Genomic DNA, 20,717 nt, shown 5'->3' on the forward strand with positions numbered 1-20,717 from the left:
CTGGAATCAATGATGCAGAATTCTATGGATTCGCATTTCCTGACTGCATACCATGGTGCTCGCAGGTAAGTTCTGTCGGTGGGACAGTATATATCCAGGGATGGTGATCGTGCTTCTTGAAACATGACCCGTCGGTCTGGTTCTGTGACCATGACGATTTCGGACAAATACACAATGGCCAAATGGGAAATTAGCGAGACAGATCAGCAAAATACTCTGTATATGGAGTTGCAGGAAATGGGAGAGATACTAAACCAGTATTTTGCATCAGTCTTTTCTGTGGAGAAAGATTGGGAAGAAAAAGAAAGTAGGGAAATAGATGGCGACATCTGGAATAGTGTCCATATTGCAGAAGACGAGGTGTTAGCTGTGTTCAAACAGAAAATAGTGAATATATCCGAAGGAACTGACCAGGTGTATCCTGGAACTCTGTGGCAAGCTAAGGAAGGGATTTGTGGCCACCTTGCTGAAATATTTGTGTCATCGATATTCAGAGGTGCACTGATGGATGACTGGATGACTGCAGTGGTGCCACTATTTTATAAAGGTGGTAAGGAAACAGTACAGAATTTGGACCTCTGACCCTGACGTTGGTCGTGTGCAGGATGTTTGAAGGACTTCTGAGAGACTGGATTTACATATATTTGGAAAGGCAAGGACGGATTGGGGATTGTCAGCATGCCTTTGCGCGTCAGAAAGCATGTCTCGCGAAAATGTTTGAGTTTATTGAAGAAGTAACAAAGAAGATTGATGAGGGCAGAGCTAGGCTGTTTAGCAAAGTCGGATCTCAGTTATACCAACAAAAGATAAGATCGCGAGGGATAAGATCCTGTTACTTTGAGAAGAATCGTCGTTTCAAAATCCCTCAAGCAACTAAAGGGTTCAAACCATTTTCTCTGGAATTACATTTCTTCACAACAAAGGATATACCACAATATAGACTAAAAGATAGAAATTCCCATTCTGCATTAGTCTTGAAGTTACTCAACGAGATTCGTTCAGGACTACATCATTTTTACCCTCCACAAAAGGAACAGTAAAGAAGTGTCCTGTGTCTGCCTTGCAGTGATCGTGTATGCGGGAATGTTCTAGTTTGTTATGGTGAGGGAGTGTTCTGTGATTCTGTGATTTAGGTCACATTTTGTCAGCAATTCAGACCTTAGAATCTGTTAATTCAGCTTCACCTATTTCAGTAACTCCGAGCATAATGATAAATTTGAAAATGTTACTGTGACTTCAATCAAACTGGTATCTTTGCCTTCAGCTGATGTATAATATGCATGTTTTCCTTCCTCACAGTTAACTTAATGACAATCTACGTCCTGCATTGGAAAGACTGTGGATTGTCTAGATGTGTCAGACGATACCTGGGGGCCATGGCAGTGGCGGATCTTCTGGTCATTATTCTCGACCTGATACTGAGACACATTCCCATTGTTTATCAGGAACACTTTTATTTCCTGCTCTACATCCCCGTGTGTAATATCCACGCCGTCCTGCTCTATGCAGCCACTGACTGTTCTGTCTGGTTCACCGTCACTTTCACCTTTGATCGATTCATGGCTATTTGTTGCCAGAAGCTGAAAAGTAAATACTGCAGTGAGAAAACCGCTCCTGTTGTTTTGGGGACAGTGACTGTGCTGAGCTTTTTAAAGAACATATTCTGGTATTTTATGCTCACAGGTGATTATGGGCTCGGAAACGTTCCCTGGTTTTGTGATGTAACAGTCGATACTCGTGACTCTCGTGTCTGGGTCACAACCGAGTTCTTCCATAACGTTCTAACACCGGCTGTTCCATTTTTCCTGATTCTGCTGCTCAATGTTTTCACGATCAGACACATTTTCATTACCAGCAGAGCACGCAGAAGACTCCGGGCTCTCACCAGTGGGGTTGCACAGTGTGACACAGAAATGCAAAATCGAAAAAGATCCATCATTTTACTGTTTGTCATTTCGTCCAATTTCATTCTGTTATGGTCAACTTTAATGGTTTATTCTATATGGTATCGGCTGGATGATATTGGTTATGGCTCTGTGTATCTCCATCCGTTTGTGGCAGAATTGGGCTTCATGCTGCAGCTCCTCAGTTGCTGTACAAACACCGCAATTTATGCAGTGACCCAGACTAAATTCAGAAAACAGCTGAAGAATGTGTTGAAGTATCCGTTTACCCAAATTCATCAAACAATCAAATTGACGAAGTAAACAATCCATCTGGGATTTTCCCATTCCAGTTCAATGTTTCTGAAATGAAGCAGCCTGTTGTTATGGAAACGAACTGATGGTACTGCTGGTTTGCTGACATTAACACACAGGGCGTTACCGGGACACATTTCAATGTTTCTCTCATCTCAGGGGCCAGTGGGAAAGGATTGCAAATGTGTCTATTGCTTCAATCTGTAATTCGGAGACATGTTCACGAAGAAGTGCCAGGCAACACAGTGAACTATATTGTTGTGTGTCTTTGTGCTGAAGAACCTGAGTTGGAGCGAGACTGAATCATCTCCTAGTACTAGTCCTCAGGAAATAGAGAGGGAGCGTGGGCTGAGCTCAGGAATTGAGTTTTCGTCCTTTCACGTTGCTTTCACGTTTAGGTCATTCATTCATACCTGGCCTTGACAGAATTCATGTCGCTCCTTTATTCCATATTACGCTCACACTTCCACTTTGTCCTTGTGTCTCATTATTCACATTTTTGTCTCCTTCTGATCAAGTCTCATCAGTAACATCGATCAGAAAAAACTGGTGGCGTAGGGAGGCCACCCAAGGCGGTATTGTAACATTTTAGACATAGAAGGAACGAGTGACACTGACTCATCTCATTTTAATTCATATATTCAATGAGACATATTCAACCCAGGGATAGACAGACAGACAGATAGACACACAGACACACACACACACACACACACACACACACACACACACACACACACAAACACTCACACACACACATACAGAGACACATATATGGAAACACAAACCAACATTAACTTTCTGTCAGTACAAATATAAGAATGACAGACAGAGAGAGAAAGGATGGAAAGAGCAGAAGCAAATTTCAATGGAGTCAACCCCAAAATAGCAGACAGGTACAGTTATACAGGCACAGAGACAAACTCAGATTGAGACACACACGAATACACCCACTCAAACTCACTAGCTCACACACGCACAGAGCTGAAAGCACACGGATATTGTTCAACAGAGATCGACACAGATAGAGGCAGAAACAGAACTAGATGTGTATATATATATGTGTATATCTGTCTATATTATACATATGTACACACTTTTGGATCGAGACGCAAACACACATATGGATGCACTGACACAGAGAGGGAGAAAAGAAAGGAGAGATGGGAGAGAGAATGATAAAGAGAAAGACAGCGACAGAATGTCAACTTGTCTCTCTCACCAATTGCTCCCTTGTGTTTAAATTAATACACCCTCTGTGGACCAGACTACTTCATCGGCAGGGAAAGGTGGAGAGTGAGAACCGTCAGGAGTTCAATCCAGAGAGAGAGAGAGCAATTTGCAGCAATCTGCACTGTGGGTTTTGGGTTTTGCTGCTCCTTACATGCTGTCTGAACTTTTCTGCTTTTCCAGCTGCAAATCTATTGACACTGGCGAGGGAGAGAAAGTGAGAGTTAGGAATGAAGAGAGAAAAATAGAGCCGCACTAGGTATAGAGCGAAAACGATGAATACCGAAGACTGAGGAAGGTGCTGGAGAGAGGTGTGGTGTGTGTGTGTGTGTGTGTGTGTGTGTGTGTGTGTGTGTGTGCGCATGCGTGTGTGTGAGAGAGAAAGACAGAAAATGTTATATTAGAGCTTCTGCAAACAAAGTTTTGACATTGAGCCACTATTTTCAAAGTGGAAGACACTGCAGGTAACTTGACCCATGCCAAGATCTCCAAAGCCATAGTGGGACTGCAGACATTTTGTGCGTTTTCGTGATGCTGCGTTATGATTCAGCTTTGGTTCCTGGATGCAAAGAGGGACAAGACATACTACTTGTCAAGTTAAAAAGAAAGTTGCAAATTTCTATGTTCTCTCCACAGTCCATTCTTGTTTTTCTGTCTCTTTCTGTCTCTCTCCTCATCACCTGATTTTTTTTTCTCCCTCTCTCAAATGATATAATCTTGGACATTATAACCTTTCTCCGAATATTTTAAAAAGATTTTAAGCGTTTATGTTTCACTGCATTCTGTTTTATAAATCGGTGTACTGCTTCCCAACTGGCTGTGTGCCAGTAATGCAGGCCATTGACCTACAATGCTTTCCGAAAGGTTGTTGCTTCTTATTCCAGAATGTGCTGAAATTCCTTTATAGGTTCGGCTACATGTAATCACAGATGCATTATTGTGAATATAACTTACAAATTACAGTTGAGTTTGGTATCGATTCAATGTTATATTTATATGGAAAGAAGTTAAAATGAGCTCAGATGAAAGTCATACATACGTCATCATAATGTGATTGAGGAATAGAGAAAAGACATACATACATGACAGTTAATTTTTTCTTGGGGTGGGGGTATTATGAAGGTGGAGACCTATTGTACCTTTAAGAAAAACATGAAACATGCAGGGAAATAGCACATAGAATTCTGAACAAGATAACAAAGTAACTTTTTTTGAAACAGCTACAAGCAGCAGGGTTCCGATGAGAAAAAATAAATTTTATATTCAGTCATCACTTTAAATTATGCCCCAATATACCAAAACCCAGTCAAGTTTGAATTTCGTGTTTTGAGAAAATTGAAACCAATGAAACGATCGGCTGTTGTGGGCTGTAAAACCAGACATTTTTAATTGTAAGGACACAATTGCGAAGCCAGCAAAAGGCACAATCTGCCAACAGAAAAGCGGTCAGAAAGGTACCTGTCTATAAAAGTTTGCACAGCAGGTCATCTCAAAGAAGACACAGAAAGATCTGCAAAGGAAAATACAAAGAGAAGATTCGACAGCTGACTGGTTTTGATAGTTGGATTTTGTTGTATATCTTAGTAGAGATATTGTTATTGGACTAGTATTGTAGAGTGGGAAGTAAAATATAGCTTTCAAAAGGAATTGTAAATAATTTTTGGTTTTAACATGCCCTTTCGGGCGTAAGTAAGAAAGGTGGTAATCTTTACTGTAAATAGTGACTTCTAGGGTAGTTCTTTGCTGTCGAAATTTAACAGATGATAGCACGGGCTGATTTTTATCTGTTTTTGTGGTTGAAATTAGCAGAGGGGTTTACACTGTGTTGTACCAGCAGGAGATAGATAAAAGAGTTTCAGACTGAATTGAAAAAAAATGTTCTACATATTAATTTTCAGTGAGACGTTTGCTAACTCCACCACTGACACATGACAAAGTCTGTCAGTTGCTCCATGACGAGGCCTCTGTGGGTTTGAGATCTAATTGCAGGAAATGTGAACTATCTGGGTGGAAGGCTGTGTCATTTTAATGTGAAACAGGGTGGGCATGATCAGAATTTGCAAACGGAGTGGGATCTTAACAGTCCATGTCCACTCCCTTCTTCATGGCTTGGAAATGGTGGACGATAGGAAATTGTTTCTGTTAGGCAAGGAGACTAGAACCCGTGGGCACAGTCTTAGAATTAGAGGGGGCAAATTCAGAAAAGAAATGCGGAGACATTTCTTCAGCCAGCGAGTGGTGGGCCTGTGGAATTCATTGCTGTAGAGTGCAATGGAGGCTGGGACGTTAAATATCTTCAAGGCAGAGATTGATAAATTCTTGATGTCACAAGGAATTAAGGGCTACGTGGAGAATGTGGTTCAGTGGAGTTGAAATGCCCATCAGCCATGATTGAATGGCGGAGTGGACTCGATGGGCCGAATGGCCTTACTTCCACTCTTATGTCTTCTGGTCTTAATCAGTCTGTGAGTCTTGAGGTTGAAGGGAAGGATGTGTTCCTAATGAAAGGGACCACATTACTGTCTCGTCAGGGTGGTGAGAGAATGGTGAGGCACTAGTTCTGCAAATGAGGAGGGAAAAATGCCTCCACTGTACAAAGGAGTAGAAACTGCAGGGTCTGACTCATCCGATTCCTACGAGGCACAAATTTATGATTGAGTCAATGGTCAATTCGATGTTTTGCTGCTTGTGGAATCCCGCACAGCAGGCAGGATCGGCGCGGGAGGCCGGCAAGATCGGCCCATTGCAATTGAATGGGAGACAGCTGAAAGAGAGGCACGTGATAAGTTGGGGCAAGTACAGTTTCTGGGGAATGGGTTGAGGCGTTGACTCCAGTTTTTAGTTCGAGCCCAGCTCCAAAGCTGAAATTGGTCAGTTCAGAATTTGCTCTTGGATTCAGTGGGGGAGATCTGTTACCACATTGCACCCAATGCCATCTTTTTTGTGCGATGACTGCCTGCAGGATTTTACTTTACAGTAGCAGGTCGACACAATTTTCAAATCCAAACGAGGAAGGGGTTCTGAATATGAGCATTGAAAGTGCAAGAACTTGCATTGTCTTTCAGTTTGAGTTTTGAGCTAAGGAAAGCTGGTGGGATCCTGCTGTGCACAATGTCCTTAATTTCAGTTCGACCCACTCTCTTTTGGGAGCATCGGGTTACTGGGTAGGGGTTGTGCTCTGACAGGGTGTTAAGGGAAATCGCTTGTGCTCCTGAATGTGGCTGTCTATGGATCTGGCTGTGCATCCCTTTGGTCTGTGGAGTGATCCTGTTTATGTTGGCCCGTGTCTGAGTTTGAAGACGGTCCAATCCCAATTCAAGTGTATTGCCGTTCATTTTCCCACAGCTCCGTCACTCACCCCACCCGTCTTTTCAACTCCTCGTCCTCCAAACTGTGACATCAATGTCACAAATGTTTTCAAGACAGTTCGGGAAGATTTCAGCACGTGGTAAACAAAAAGCATTTCAATCAAAACATTGAGGAAGTAGAGAGACAGACATTGACCTTTTCGCAAGCGGAAGTTGAGCAGATTTAGAGATGAACAGGGACAAGAAAGGAAAGAGTTAGAGGGGAAAGGAGTGAAAGATGGAGAGGTGATTGTACCAGTTACGGCTTTATAATTAATATTTCGCCTGGAACAGCACCAATCGCAGACAGGCTGTGCACGTGGACTATGCGTCATGCATGGGAAGGGGCGGAGGCATTGATGTTGATTTCTTTTTTCTTCCCTTCTGCTGTGTCAGAGACCCAGCTGGAAAGGGCAGATTGAAAATAGCGTGTGTGTGTGTGAGCGCGCGTGTGTGTGCACCTGTGTGTGAGAGAGTGAGAGTTGAAGAGAGCGTGAGCGAGGGATGAAGCGATATCGACTCTGGGTAGAGACTCCTTTAAATTGAGTCATCGCGTTGTCTCACAGAAAATAAACCTGTGTTCAGTCAGAAAGCAATTGCCTCTTGATCCCAGTTGAAATCTGGTCCGGTTCTGTTGATTTGAATTCAGGGTAAATCGCTGACAATTTGGGGAGATTTTTGAAACACCTTCCTGTTTCCAATTATCTGGGTTCAAGAACAGGCGCTATGCTGGGGGAGATTTTCAGTGCCAGAATGTGGAATTTCGGGTGGTAGTGAGATCTTGGTATACGAGAGGTTTGGGTAAAGTGTCAGATTATGGAAGTTCAAGGCCAGATGTGGTATATTGCTGTCAGATTGTGGAAGGCAGCGCGTACTAGTATCTTGCTGTGCTTTTGGTGCTGGATTTTTAAAACATAAAATTTCCTTTCTCTCTGTCTTTCCATCTCTCTTTTTCGAGGAAATTCCATTTGGGAGCTGAAACTCGTATGATGCAGAGACAAACAGAATCAAATTACTCTGCCAGGAGAGATCCACGTACAATAGTTGAAACCAGAGAGAGGATGAGAGAGGGAGAGAGGGAGAGAGAGAGAGAGAGGGGGGGGGGGTGAGACGGAGAGAATTATGATAAACCAATCTGCATCCAATTACACACCCATAAGCTCACCAGTGCCGACACTTCTGGGGCTCAGTTTGTATCCAGGGATTTTGCCACAAGAGGGGTGAGCTGTTGGCTGCAGGTGGGCGAGACAATAGAGCAAAACACATTCTCTTGCACAGCCCGATCACATAGATTTTACTGCCTCCCTCTCTCCCTGCCTCCATATTCCCAGCTGCCTGTCGCTTCATCCCTCCCTCACGCTCTCTTAAACTCACGCTCTCACACTCACAGATGCTTTCTTTCAATCTCCATCTTCCCCAGAATCTTCACCTCCTCCCCAGTTTTTTCAGGAATTGTTCCATCGTTCGATCTTGTGCATTTCCCACCTTCCGAGTTCTGCTCTCTGCACACCTTTCTCTCTCACTGTCCTGAGAGAACGTGATATTCTTGCCTGAGTGACAGTCTATCCATAATCCCACGCCCATCATTCGGGCTTGACGTTATGGCTATTGAACTTCTCTTCCTTGATTCCTTTCTGTCCTCCTGTATTTCAATCGCTCTCTGTCTGTCCTTATTCGTTGTCTCCTTAAGTTTATTTTCCCTCTCCTTTCTCTCTGTCTTTTTCTTGTTTTCATTGGGACCTCTCTCTGCTCTCCTCTCTCTGTCCTTCAGTTACGTTATGAGGTATTTTGATATATTTTTCGCTCTCTGTCACATTACACCACAACCCAAAGCCAACCGTCCCCAGTTTGTCATCCTGTCTTTGTCCTGGGATGTTTCAGTCTCTATTCCTTCTCTTTCACTCTGCCTAACTGTTTCACACACTCTTTCTCTCAATAGTTTTCTCTGTATCCATCTGCCCTCCCTCTCCTTGCTCCAGGTTTCACATTATCTCTGTCACTGTTTCTTTCTCTCTTCCTCTCACTCTCATTCTCCCTCTCAGTCCCTTACGTTTTCTCTCCATCGGCCATACAGAGGCATTTCACTGTTCCCCACTCCCTCGGTTTTATCCCCACCCTCTCTCGGTCTAATCTGTAAGCGGGAGGGGTTTGTTAGATAAAATACGTTTCTCTTTTAGGGCAGTTTGTCTGCCTGAGGACTGGGTATTTGCGATGCAGCAAGGCAGTCAGTGAAAGACCATTGAGTCTCTATGACGTCCAGCCCCAAGTGTGATCGCAGCGGCTCAGCGAGGGGGCGAGGAGCTGGGAGGTAATGTAGACCTAAGCAGATTTATAAACGGCGGTGGGAAGGTGTCAGGGATGAAATCGGAGGGGATGGTTGCTGCACGGGGTGGAATTAGAAAGTGACATGTTGAAACATTTTGTGAAGGGCAACATGCTTGTGGAGAACAATTCGGGGTGGATAACATTTAAAGGGGCGCACAAGATAGTGAGGAGGGATCTACTTCAGAGGGCATAAAACGGGAGCTCGAAAAATAGTATTAGCCGGTCAACTATGGGGACAATGTTTCCTGGAGAAATGCAATACCTGAGGAAATAATATTTTCATGGGTGGGAGTGTAGTTTACGAGTTGGAGCAGTATTGCATTGGGGGCACAATGTTTGTTGACGGTGTAAAGTAATGTAAGAGTGCTATCCAGCTAGTCATTGCTGGACTAGCCAACTATGTTTTTTTTAATATATCGATTACCTGGTTATATTTAGTCACACAGGGAAGAAACAATTATATTGTTTATTAGAATTGTTTGATCAAATTCAAAAAGGCAGGTTTGGTGATAAACCTGGATAAAAGTGAATTATCCTTCGCCAAGTTAACCTTTTTGGCCATGTTATTGGACACGGACAAGTAGTCCCACATGCTGAAAAACATAAAGTGAATTGAGAATTTCCCCATACCTTCGATAAAAAGATCATTACTAAAATTCCTGGGATTGAGTGGATTTTATCGAAAATTTTTACCAAATTTTAGCAGTGTGGCTGCTCCACTCAGTGAATTGCTAAAGAGCGGCAAAAATGTTAAGTGGGCAGCAAAATGCCAGAAGACATTTGTCACCTTGATATGTGTGTTAACCACTGCTCCAGTATTCACCTTTGACCTAAGTACTCAAAGTCAGTGAAGGCGGATATTGATAGAAGTGATGTGGGTGTGAGTGCTGTTCTCTTGCAAGAAGACAACGAGAAGATAGAAAGATCTATAGGGTTTTCTTCAGTAAATTGAATATTCGTCAGCAGATATATTCGACAGTTGAGAGAGACTTTCAGCTTGTGTGGGGATTATAACATTTCAGTGTTTATCTTACCAGTAAGGCTACAGGTAAGCTAAGGGAGATTTTTAAAATTACTTACCGGTCGTGGCCAGCAGTATTTTTCCTCCACAGTCGGAGCGGGAGCAGCGTCGGAAGTGACGCGGACCAGAAGGGCTGCCGGGGAGGCAAGTAAGTGATCATATATATTAGCAAGGCGGCTAAACCCGAGCCACTCCTACTGTAGAGTCTCCCACCCACCCTCCTCCTCTAACGAAGTTAATAAGGTATGGTTCATTTCTAGACTTCCCTTTTTGGGACATGACGCATATCTCCGCTGGCTACATCTGCGGGAAGTGCACCCAAGTCCAGATGTTACCGGCAGTCGATCACTCCTGAGGGTCAGGATAACGATGGATGGGTTACAGTCAGGGCGAAGAAAGGGGAAAGACAGGCAGTGCAGAGATCCCCTGTGGACATTTCCCTCAGCAATAAGTATGTCGTTTTGGATACTGCTCGGGGGGTGATCTACCAGAGGAAATCCATAGTGGTCAGTTCTCTGGCACTGAGCCTGACACTGTGGCCAAGAAGACAAGGGGGCAGAATAGAAGAGCGCTAGTGGTAGGAGACTCGATTGTTAGGAGAATTGACAGGAGATTTTGTGGTCAGCATCGGGATTCCCGGAAGGTACGTTGCCGCCCTGGTGCCAGGGTCAGATCAAGTGAATAAGATTCTGAAAGGGGAGGGCGAACATCCAGAAATCGTGTTACATATTGGTACCAATGTTATAGCCAGGAAAAGGATTGACGATATAAAAAGTGATTTCAGGGAGTTATGGTGGAAGCTGCAGCGCAGGACGAACAGAACAGTGTTCTCCGGTTTACTACCGGCACTGAAACATGTGCTGGAAAAACACAGCAGGCCAGTCAGCATCAGAGGAGCAGGAGAATCGACGTTTCGGACATAACCCATTCCTCGGGAATGAGGCTGGTGTGCCAAACGGGCTGAGAAAAAGGGTGGGGGTAGGGAATTTGTGGGAGGGGCTCTGGGAATACGAGAGGTGGAAGGAGGTGAGGGTGAGGGTGACAGGCCAGAGAGGGGGTGGGAGCAGAGAGGTCGTGAAGAAGAGATTGCAGGTCAAGAGGGTGGTGCTGAATCTGAGGGTTGGGACTGAGATAAGGTGGGGGGAGTGGAAATGAGGGAGCTGGAGAAATCTACGTTCATCCAGTGTGGTTGGAGAGTTCCTAGGCAGAAGATGAGACGCTCTTCCTCCAGGCGTCGTGTGGACAGGGTCTGGCGATGGAGGAGGCCAATGGCGGAGTGGGAGGGGGAGTTAAAGTGTTCAGCCACGGGGCAGTTGGGTTGGTTGGTGCGGGTGCCCCAGAGCTGTTCCCTGAAACGTTCCACAAGTAGGTGGCCTGTCTCCCCAATGTCGAGGAGACCACATCGGGTGCAGCGGATACATTAAATGATGTGTGTGAAGGTGCAGGTGAATTTGCGACGGACATAGTAGGATCCATTGGGGCCTTGGAGGGAGGAGAGGGAGGAGGTGTGGGCGCAAGTTTTGCCCTTCTTGCGGTTGCAGGGGAAGATGGTGGGAGTGGAGGTTGGGTTCGAGGGGGTTGTGGACTTGACGAGGGAGTCACGGAGGGAGTGGTCTCTGCTGAATGTTGATAGGGGTGGGGAGGGAAATATATCCCTGGTGGTGGAGTCTGTCTGGAGGTGGTGGAAATGATGTATCCGGAAGTTGGTGGGTTGGAAGGTGAGGACCAGTGTGGTTCTGTCCTGGTGGCGATTGGAGGGGCGGGGTTCAAGGGCGGAGGTGAGGTAAGTGGAGGAGATGCGGTGGAGAGCGTCGTCGACCACGTCATTGGGGAAATTGCTGTCTTTGAAGAAGGAAGCCATTTGAATTATTTGGTAGAGGAATTGGTCCTCCTGGGAGCAGATGCGGCAGAGGCGGAGGAATTAAAATAGGGGATGGAGTTTTTACAGGGGGCAGGATGGGAGGAGGTGTAATCTAGTTAGCTGTGGGAGTTGGTCGGTTTGTAGTAAATATCTGTGTTGAGTCGGTCGCCCGAGATAGAAATGGAGAGGTCTAGGAAGGGGAGGGAGGAGTCTGAGACGGTCCAGGTAAAATTGAGATAGGGGTGGAAGGTGTTAGTAAAGTGGATGAACTGTTCAACCTCCTCGTGGGAGCACGAGGTAGCGCCAATGCAATCATCGATGCAGCAGAGGAAAAGATGGGGGGTAGTGCCAGTGTCGCTGCAGAAGATGGACTGTTAAACATATCCAACGAAGGGGTAGGCATAGCTGGGGCCCATGCGGGTGCCCATGGCTACTCCTTTGGTTTGGAGGAAGTGGGAGAATTGGAGGGAGAAGTTGACAAGTGTGAGGACTAGTTCAGACAGTCGAAGGAGTGTGTCTTTGCAACGGTACTGGTCGGGTCGGAGGGAGACGAAGACGTGGAGGTCTTGGATGCCTTCATGATGGGGGATAGAAGTGTATAGGGACTGGATGTCCATCGTGAAAATAAGGCGTTGGGAGCCGGGGAAGAGAAAATCATGGAGGAGGTGGAGGGCATGGGTGTTGTCCCGAATGTAGCTGGGGAGTTCTTTGACGAAAGGGGACAGGACAGTGTCGAGGTATGCAGAGATGAGTTCGGTGGGGCAGGAGCAGGCTGAGACAATATGTCGGTCGGGGCAATCGGGTTTGTGGATTTTGGGCAGGAGGTAGAAACAGGCGGTGCGGGGTTGTGAAACGAAGAGGTTGGAGGCAGTGCGTGGGAGATCTCCTGATGTGATGAGGTTATTGATGAGATGTTGGTTTGGTGGTGTAAGGTGGGGTCATGGTCAAGGGTGCAGTAGGAGTAGTGTCCAAGAGTTGGCATCTAGTTTCAGCGGTCTAAAATCGGTGCACGAAACGACCACTGCGACACGCTTGTCTGCCAGTTTGATGGTGAGGTTGAGGTTGGATAGATATCGAGCATTTCTTCCGCCGCCTTCACCTCCTTGCCTACTTCTTCAACAAGGACTCTTGCTCACCCTCTGACGAGCCCTTCTCCCACCTCCTACACACCCCATTCACCTGGACACCCCATGCTGGCCTCTCACCCGCCCTCGATGTCTTCATATCCAACTGTCACCGCGACATTGACTGCCTCAACTTGTCCACCCCTCTCACCCACTCCAAACTCTCACCATCACAACACGCAGCCCTTCACAACCTCCGCTCCAACCCCAAACTCTCCATCAAAAACATACACTTTGCTACCCGCACCACGAGAAAGCGAGGCGTGGAACAGGGAGCGTGGGCAGCTTAACACGTTGTGGGTTTCAGATATATAGATACTTGGGATGCCTTCTGGGGAAAGTGCGACCTGTACATGAAGAACGGGTTGCACCTGAACTGAAAGGGGACCAATGTCCTCGGTGGAAGATTTGCTCGAGTGGTTCAGGAGGGTTAAATCTGGAATGGCGGTTGGTGGGAACCTGAACAATATGCCGGTGGTGGGAGGTGATGACGATGAGGCAATAGCAAGAGGTAGCGCAGCCAGTGGGAAGGAATTTCCTCGAAAAAACCAAGGGATCGGTTAAAGTGTGTTTGATTTAACGCAAGGAGCATCAGGAATAAAAGTGATGAGCTTAGAGCATGGATCAGTACCTGGTGTTATAATGGTATGGCCACAACAGAGACGCGGATTTCTCAGGGGCAGGAATGGCTGCTGGATGTTCCAGGGTTTCGAACATTTAAGAAGAATAGGGAGGGGGGATAAAGTGGACGGGGTGTAGCACTGCTAATCAGAGAGGGTATCACAGCTACAGTAGTTAACATTGTCGAGGAGGGTCTGCCTACTCAATCAGTATGGGTGGAAATTAGGAACAGTAAGGGAGCAGTCACCTCATTAGGGGTTTCCCACAGGACCCCAATAGCAGCAGGGAAATTGAAGAAGGCATAGGTCGGCAGATTTTGGAAAATTGTGGACGTAGTAGGGTTTTTGTCATGGGCGACTTAAACTTTCCCAATATTGATTGGAACCTCCTTCGAGCAGATCGTTTGGAATGAGCTGTTATTGTCAGGTGTGTTCAGGAGGGGTGTCTAACTCAGTACGTTGATAGGCCGACGAGGGTAGAGGCCATGTTGGATTTGGTGCTCGGCAATGAGCCGGGGCAGGTGTCAGGACCTGTGGTGGTACAGCATTTTGGTGATATTGACCACAACTGTCTCAAATTCTACATAGCTATGGAGAAGGAGAGAAGCAGCTACAGTGGGAGGATATTTATTTGGGAAAAAGGAAACTGTGATGCTATTCGGCATGTGTTGAGAAACATGGACTGGGAGCAATTGTTCCATGGAAACGGCATTATAGACATGTGGGGACTGTTCAAGGAACAGTTGTTCCGAGTGATGCATAACTGTGTTCCTCTGAGACAGACAAGAAGGGATAAGATAACGGAACCTTGGATGACGAGAGCGGAGGAGCGTCTCGTCAAAAGAAAGAAGGCAGACTAGGTAAAGTGGAGGAAGCTCGGGTCTTGCTCAGCTCTAGAGGATTACAGGCAGGCGAAGAAGGAGCTCAAAAATGATCTAGGAGAGCCAGCAGGGGGCAGGAAAAAAACTTGGCAGGAAGGATTAGGGAGATTCCAAAGGCATTTTACACGTATGTGAGGAATAAGAGAATGATTAAAGAAAGACGAGGGCCAATCAGGGATAGCATAGGGAACTTGTGTATAAAGTCTGAGGCGGTAGGGGATGCCCTAAATTAGTTGTTTGCTTTTGTCTTTACGACAGAAAAGGACATTGTAGAGAATGAAACCATTGAGGAGCAGGTAAGCATGCTGGAATGGATAGAGATTGAGGAAGCTGATGTGCTGAAATTTTTGACAAAGATTAAGATTGACAATTCGCCAGGGCCAGACCAGATTTATCCTCGTTTGCTTTTGGAAGCGAGAAATGTAATTGCTTCGCCCCTTGAGAAGATCTTTGCATCCTCGTTCTCCACCGGAGTCGTACCTGAGGACTGGAGGGAGACAAATGTAATTCCTACTTTCAAGAAAGGAAATAGGGGAATCCCCGTCAGTTACAGACCAGTCAGTCTCACCTCTGTTGTCTTCAAGGTGTTAGAAAGCATTGTGAGGGATAAGATTTATGACCATCTGGAATATCATCGTTTGATTAAATGCAATCAGCACGGCTTTGTGAGAGGCAGGTCATGCATCACAAATCTTATTGAGTTCTTTGAGGATATGACTAGACAAGTTGATAAGGGTCTAGCGGTGGATGTGGTGCATAAGGCATTTGGTAAGGTTCCCCATGGTAGGCTCGTTCAGAATGTCAGGAGGAATGGGATACAGGGAACTTTAGCTGTCTGGACACAGAATTGGCTGGTCGACAGAAGACAGCGAATGGTCGTGGAAGGAAAGTATTCTGCCTGGAAGTCAGTGGTGAGTGGTGTTCCATAGGTCTCTGTCCTTGGGCCTCTGTTCGTTGTAATTTTTGTTAATGACTTGGATGAGGAGATTGAAGGATGGGCTAGCAAGTTTGCGGACGACACAAAGGTTGGAGGTGTCGTTGACAGTATAGAGAACTGTTGTATGAATCAGCGTGACATTGACTGGACGCAGAAATGGACTGAGAGGTGGCAGATGGAGCTCAATCTGGATAAATGCGATGTGATGCATTTCGGAAGGTCGAACTTGAAAGTTGAGTACAGGAGTAAAGACAGGATTCTTGGCAGTTTGGAGGAAAAGGTGGTCCTTGGTTTGCAGGTACACAGATCCCTTAAAATTGCCACATATTTGGACAGGGTGGTTAAGAAAGCATATGGTGTTTTGGCTTTCAATAACTGGAGATTGAGTTTAAGAGTCGTGAGATCTTGTTGCAGCTCTATAAAACTTTGGTTAGGCCGCACTTGGAATACTGTGTCCAGTTCTGGTCGCCCTATTATAGGAAAGATGTGGATGCTTTGGACAGGGTTCAGAAGAGGTTTACCAGGATGCTGCCTGGAATGGAGGGGTTATCTTCCGAAGTGAGGTTGATTGAGCTCGGACTTTTTTCATTGGAAAAATGGAAGGAATAGAGGGGACCTAACTGAGGTGTACACGATAATGAGAGGGATAGATCGAGTTGATAGCCAGACACTTTTTCACATGGCAGAAATTGCTACACGGTGGATTATAGTTTTTAGCTGTTTGGCAGAACGTTCAGAGGGGATGTCAGATGCGGGTTCTTTACGCAGAAAGTTGTGAGAGCATAGAATGCGTTGCCAGCAGCAGTTGTGAAAGCGAGGTCATTGGGGATATTTAAGTGACTGCTGGACATGCATATGGTCACAGAAGTTTGTGGGTTCGTACATGTGGTTTACCTTATATGAGGATCATTGGTCGGCACAACATGGTGGACTGAAGGGCCTGTTCTTTGGTATACTGTTCTATGTTCTATGCTCTATGTGACTTTTCAAAGAAAATTATATACAGAGATCGTAAATGATTGAACGTGAAGGAGAAATTTAAGGACAACATTTCAGTGTGTTGAAATTGAGCAGGTTATTATAGCCATTAAATTTGAAAACTGTGCATGTGACAGGACGGGAAAAAGTGATTTTTGACGTAGTGTTGAGACACGAATAAGAAAAGGAAACTTTCGTTAGCGGGAGTACTACAGATTGAAACGGGATGTGTTTGTGCATGTTTGCACGTTCATCGCCAGTGTAATTTATATTCGTGTGTTAGAGTACTAACAATTGTAAAGGGGTTTTAAAATGAAGCCATATTTTGTTGTTGATTTTTTTTTTGTTTAACGGGGCGGGCGGTGTTTGACGAACTTGCTCCTTCTGCAAGGCTATGTCATCCTTGGCTTTTTTACAGAGAAGTCGTAAACGACACCAACTCTGAAAGTCAGTTGGTTGAAGGTTTTTCGGTCCAAATTGATTATAGCTAACAGATACTGCGTCATGAACAAGATTTTCAAGTAAAAAAACCACACTTGCCTAATGATAGGAGATTGGTCAGTTCTCCCAGCTCAGTTTTTTCTGGGTTTTTTTGTTTAGTTTAGCAGTAGTTTGGAAAAGCTCCTGGAGCCGGAAGCAGGCTCAGGCTGGTACTCTCCCCAGAATTCTGTCCTGTAAGAACTTGCTTGATCTTGCCTCTTGTGCCAATTGGAGAGTTTGGGATTGTTGTAAGTATCAGGAACAGCAACATTAAATTGGGGTAGTCCGTTGGGTTTTAGGGTAGGACAAGTTATTCCGTATTCTCTTTTTCTGTTCTGTGTTTCATTCAGTAATGCTGAAAAATAAAAATCTGTTTTGTTTAAACTAAGTGTTCTGATCAGCTGATTGTCTTCTGGAATGTTCAGTTTGCACCTGCTTAAAACAGCTATCCCAGTCAGGGTCTGGGTTAACTTCTTCAAATATTTCCAGGGGTCTGGCTGGGTCCAGAACACATTCCAGTCTCCTGAACTGCACGGGATGCTAGATTGCTGTGTTAGTTTAATCACAAAATATGAAGCCATTGATAGAAATGTTCCACACCTCTCTGAAGACAGGACTCGTCTTAGTAGCTGGAAGATTGCAAATGTGACACTACAATTCAAATGTGAGAAAGAATAATCTCGAAAATTAAAAACCTGTCAGATGGACAGCAATGGAGGGAAAACTGATGGAGGCCATAACACAGATAAACGTAAACATAAACTGAGAGAATTTCAATTTAGTATTAGACAGCCTACATGGCTTTTTCAAAGGCTTGTCAAAATTGACAAGTATAATTGAGTTATTTACGAAGGAGATACAGGCGGAGAATGAGAGTTGTTTTGAGCACATTGTGCACTTCGACATTCAGAAATTAAATGATAAGTTGGCAGCAACTTCCAAATAACTGAGATTGATCATTGCTTGGCAACACGAATTAGACATTGAATAAATGGTAGTAAATAGACATTAGGCATCGATGTGCATTTGTCAGATTGGAGACGAGTTAAATGTAGGCAAGGGTGATGACTGTAGAAGCTGGAAACCAGAGTTTTCATCAGGGTGGTGCTGAGAAAACACAGCAGGTCACACAGCATCGGAGGAGGAGGAAAATCGACGTTTCGGGCAAAAGACCTTCATCACTTGGAGCATCTCTGACACCTCCCTCCCCTTTCTGGACCTCACCATTTCCATCAATGACGACTGACCTGACAGTGATATATTTTACAAAACCACTGACGCCCACAGATACCTGAATTACACCTCTTCCCACCCTACTTCCTGCAAAAGTGCCATCCCATATTACAAAGTCCTCCATCTCTGCTGTATCTTCTCCTAGGTGCACCGTTTTCACCACAGAAGACACCAGGTGGCCTCCTTCTTTAGAGATCGCAATTTCCCTTCCCACGTGGTTGAAGCTGCCCTCCAACGCATCTCATCCACTTCGCGCACCTCCGCCCTCAAACCCCACCCCTCCAACCGTAACAAGTACAGAAACTACTTCTTCTCACTTTTCACCCTACCAACCTTCGCATTAACCACATTATCTATCGACATATCCGTCACCTCCGAACGGATCCCACCACTCGAGATATATTTCCCTCCCCACCTCTTTCCGCTTCCACAAATACCGTTCCCTCCGTGAAAACCTAGACAGGTCCACGCACACCCCCAACAACCCACCCTCCCGTCCTGGCACCCTCACCTGCCACCGCAGGAATTGCAAATCCTGCGTCCACACGTCTTCCTTCACCTCCATCCAAGACCCTAAAGGATCCTTCCACGTCCTTCAAATTTCCACCTGTGCATCGACAAATGTCATTCATTGTATCTGTGGCCCCCGATGTGGCCTCACCTACATGGCTGAGACTGGACGCCTCCACGCAGAGTGCTTCAGGGAACATCTCCGGGACACCAGAACTGGGACTGCAGCTTTTTACAATATATGTTCATAATATAGAAGATGGTATTAGCAATAACATTAGCTAATTTGCTGATGATACTGAGCTGGGTGGCAGGGTGAAATGTGATCAGGATGTTAGGAGATTACAGGGTGACCTGGACAAGTTATGTGATTGGTCAGATGCATGGCAGATGCACTTTAACGTGGATAAATGGATGCTTATCCATTTTGGTGGCAAGAACAGGAAGGCAGATTACTAGCTAAATGGAATCAATTTAGGTAAAGGGACAGTACAGAGAGATATGGGGTTTCTTGTACACCACTCAATGAAGGTAAGCATGCAGGTACAGCAGGTAGTGAAGAAGGCTAATAGCATGCTGGCCTTCATAACAAGAGGGATTGAGTATAGAAGCAAAGAGGTTCTTCTGCAGGTGTACAGGGCCCTGGTGGGACCACACCTGGAGTACTGTGTGCAGTTCTGGTCTCCAAATTTGAGGAGAGACATTCTGGCTATTGAGGGAGTGCGGCGTAGGTTCACGAGGTCAATTCCTGGAATGGCGGGATTACCTCACACTGAACGACTGGAGCGACTGGGCTTGTGTACCCTTGAGTTTAGAAGACTGAGAGGGGATCTGGTTGAGACATATAAGATGATCAAAGGATTGGACATCTGGCAGCAGGAAACGTGAGTGCCGAAACAGAGGACACCGCTTAAGAATACGGGGTAGACCATTGAGGACAGAGATGAGGAGAAACCTCTTCACCCAGAGAGTGGTGGGTGTGTGGAATGCTCTGCCCCAGAGGGCACTGGAGGTCCAGTCTCTGGATTCATTTAAGAAAGAGTTGGATAGAGCTCTCAAGGATAGTGGAATCAAGGGTTATGTAGATAAGGCAGGAACAGGATACTGATTAAGGATGATCAGCCATGATCATATTGAATGGTGGTGCAGGCTGCAAGGGCGGAATGGCCAACTCCTGCACCGATTGTCTATTGTCCTCCTTTCCTGACTGCCACCCGCAGACAGCGTGCAGCCCCAATCGCTTTCTTTCCGTCTGTCTTGCTGATTTTGGCAGCGCTCCGCTCTCCTCCCCTCCCTGTCTCCTGCCTGCAGGAGACTGATGCCAGGCACAGCAGCAGCAAAAATAACCTGTCTCTCCATTGCGTGCGTGGCACAACACAAGTGCAGAGGGGTGACTTGAGCAGCCACTGCTGGCGGAAAAAGCCGACTGCACCTAGCATACCCAGGCGGTCTCCCATCCAAGTATGAACCAGGCCTGAGTCGATTTAGTTTTCGAGATCAGACGAGATCGGGCGTTTTCAGACTAGTATGGCCGTAGGTGCTGCGCCCTGCCTTTTCTCCCGACTTCAAGGCGTGCTGGCCAGCCACATTTTCTTTGCTGCTCTTTCTCTTTATCCCCTTTGTTTTTTTTTCTCTCTCTTTTCACTTTGATCTTCCTCCTCCATGCGTGCTTCCCTCCCTCCCTCCAGCTAGCCCTTGCCCACCAGGCTCCTGTCGTCTCCCACATCCCCACACAGGCCAACTGCAAGACCTCCCCTGCTTCATAGGGCTGCAGCCTGCATTCTCTCATTCTTCCACACTCCTCAACGCCTCCATTGCGAAGGATTTATACCCCTCTGATCCTTGCGCAGTCATGTACCTCCCTAAATGCATTTAAAATGACGTTGTTGTGCCTGCTTCTCATACCTCCGTTGGCAACGCGTTGGAGGCAGCCACCGCCCTCTGCATAAAGAATTTATCATGCATAATTTTC

At 45.8% G+C, this 20,717-nt stretch overlaps 1 pseudogene; it reads right to left on the minus strand.

Annotated features, from left to right (window-relative positions):
* Nucleotides 1-20,165: 20,165 nt before the first annotated feature.
* LOC140488221 (5S ribosomal RNA) lies at nt 20,166-20,284 on the minus strand (annotated as a pseudogene).
* Nucleotides 20,285-20,717: the final 433 nt, after the last annotated feature.

This window comes from Chiloscyllium punctatum, chromosome 17 (genome assembly GCF_047496795.1).
Source record: "Chiloscyllium punctatum isolate Juve2018m chromosome 17, sChiPun1.3, whole genome shotgun sequence".
NCBI classification, from domain to species: Eukaryota; Metazoa; Chordata; class Chondrichthyes; order Orectolobiformes; family Hemiscylliidae; genus Chiloscyllium; species Chiloscyllium punctatum.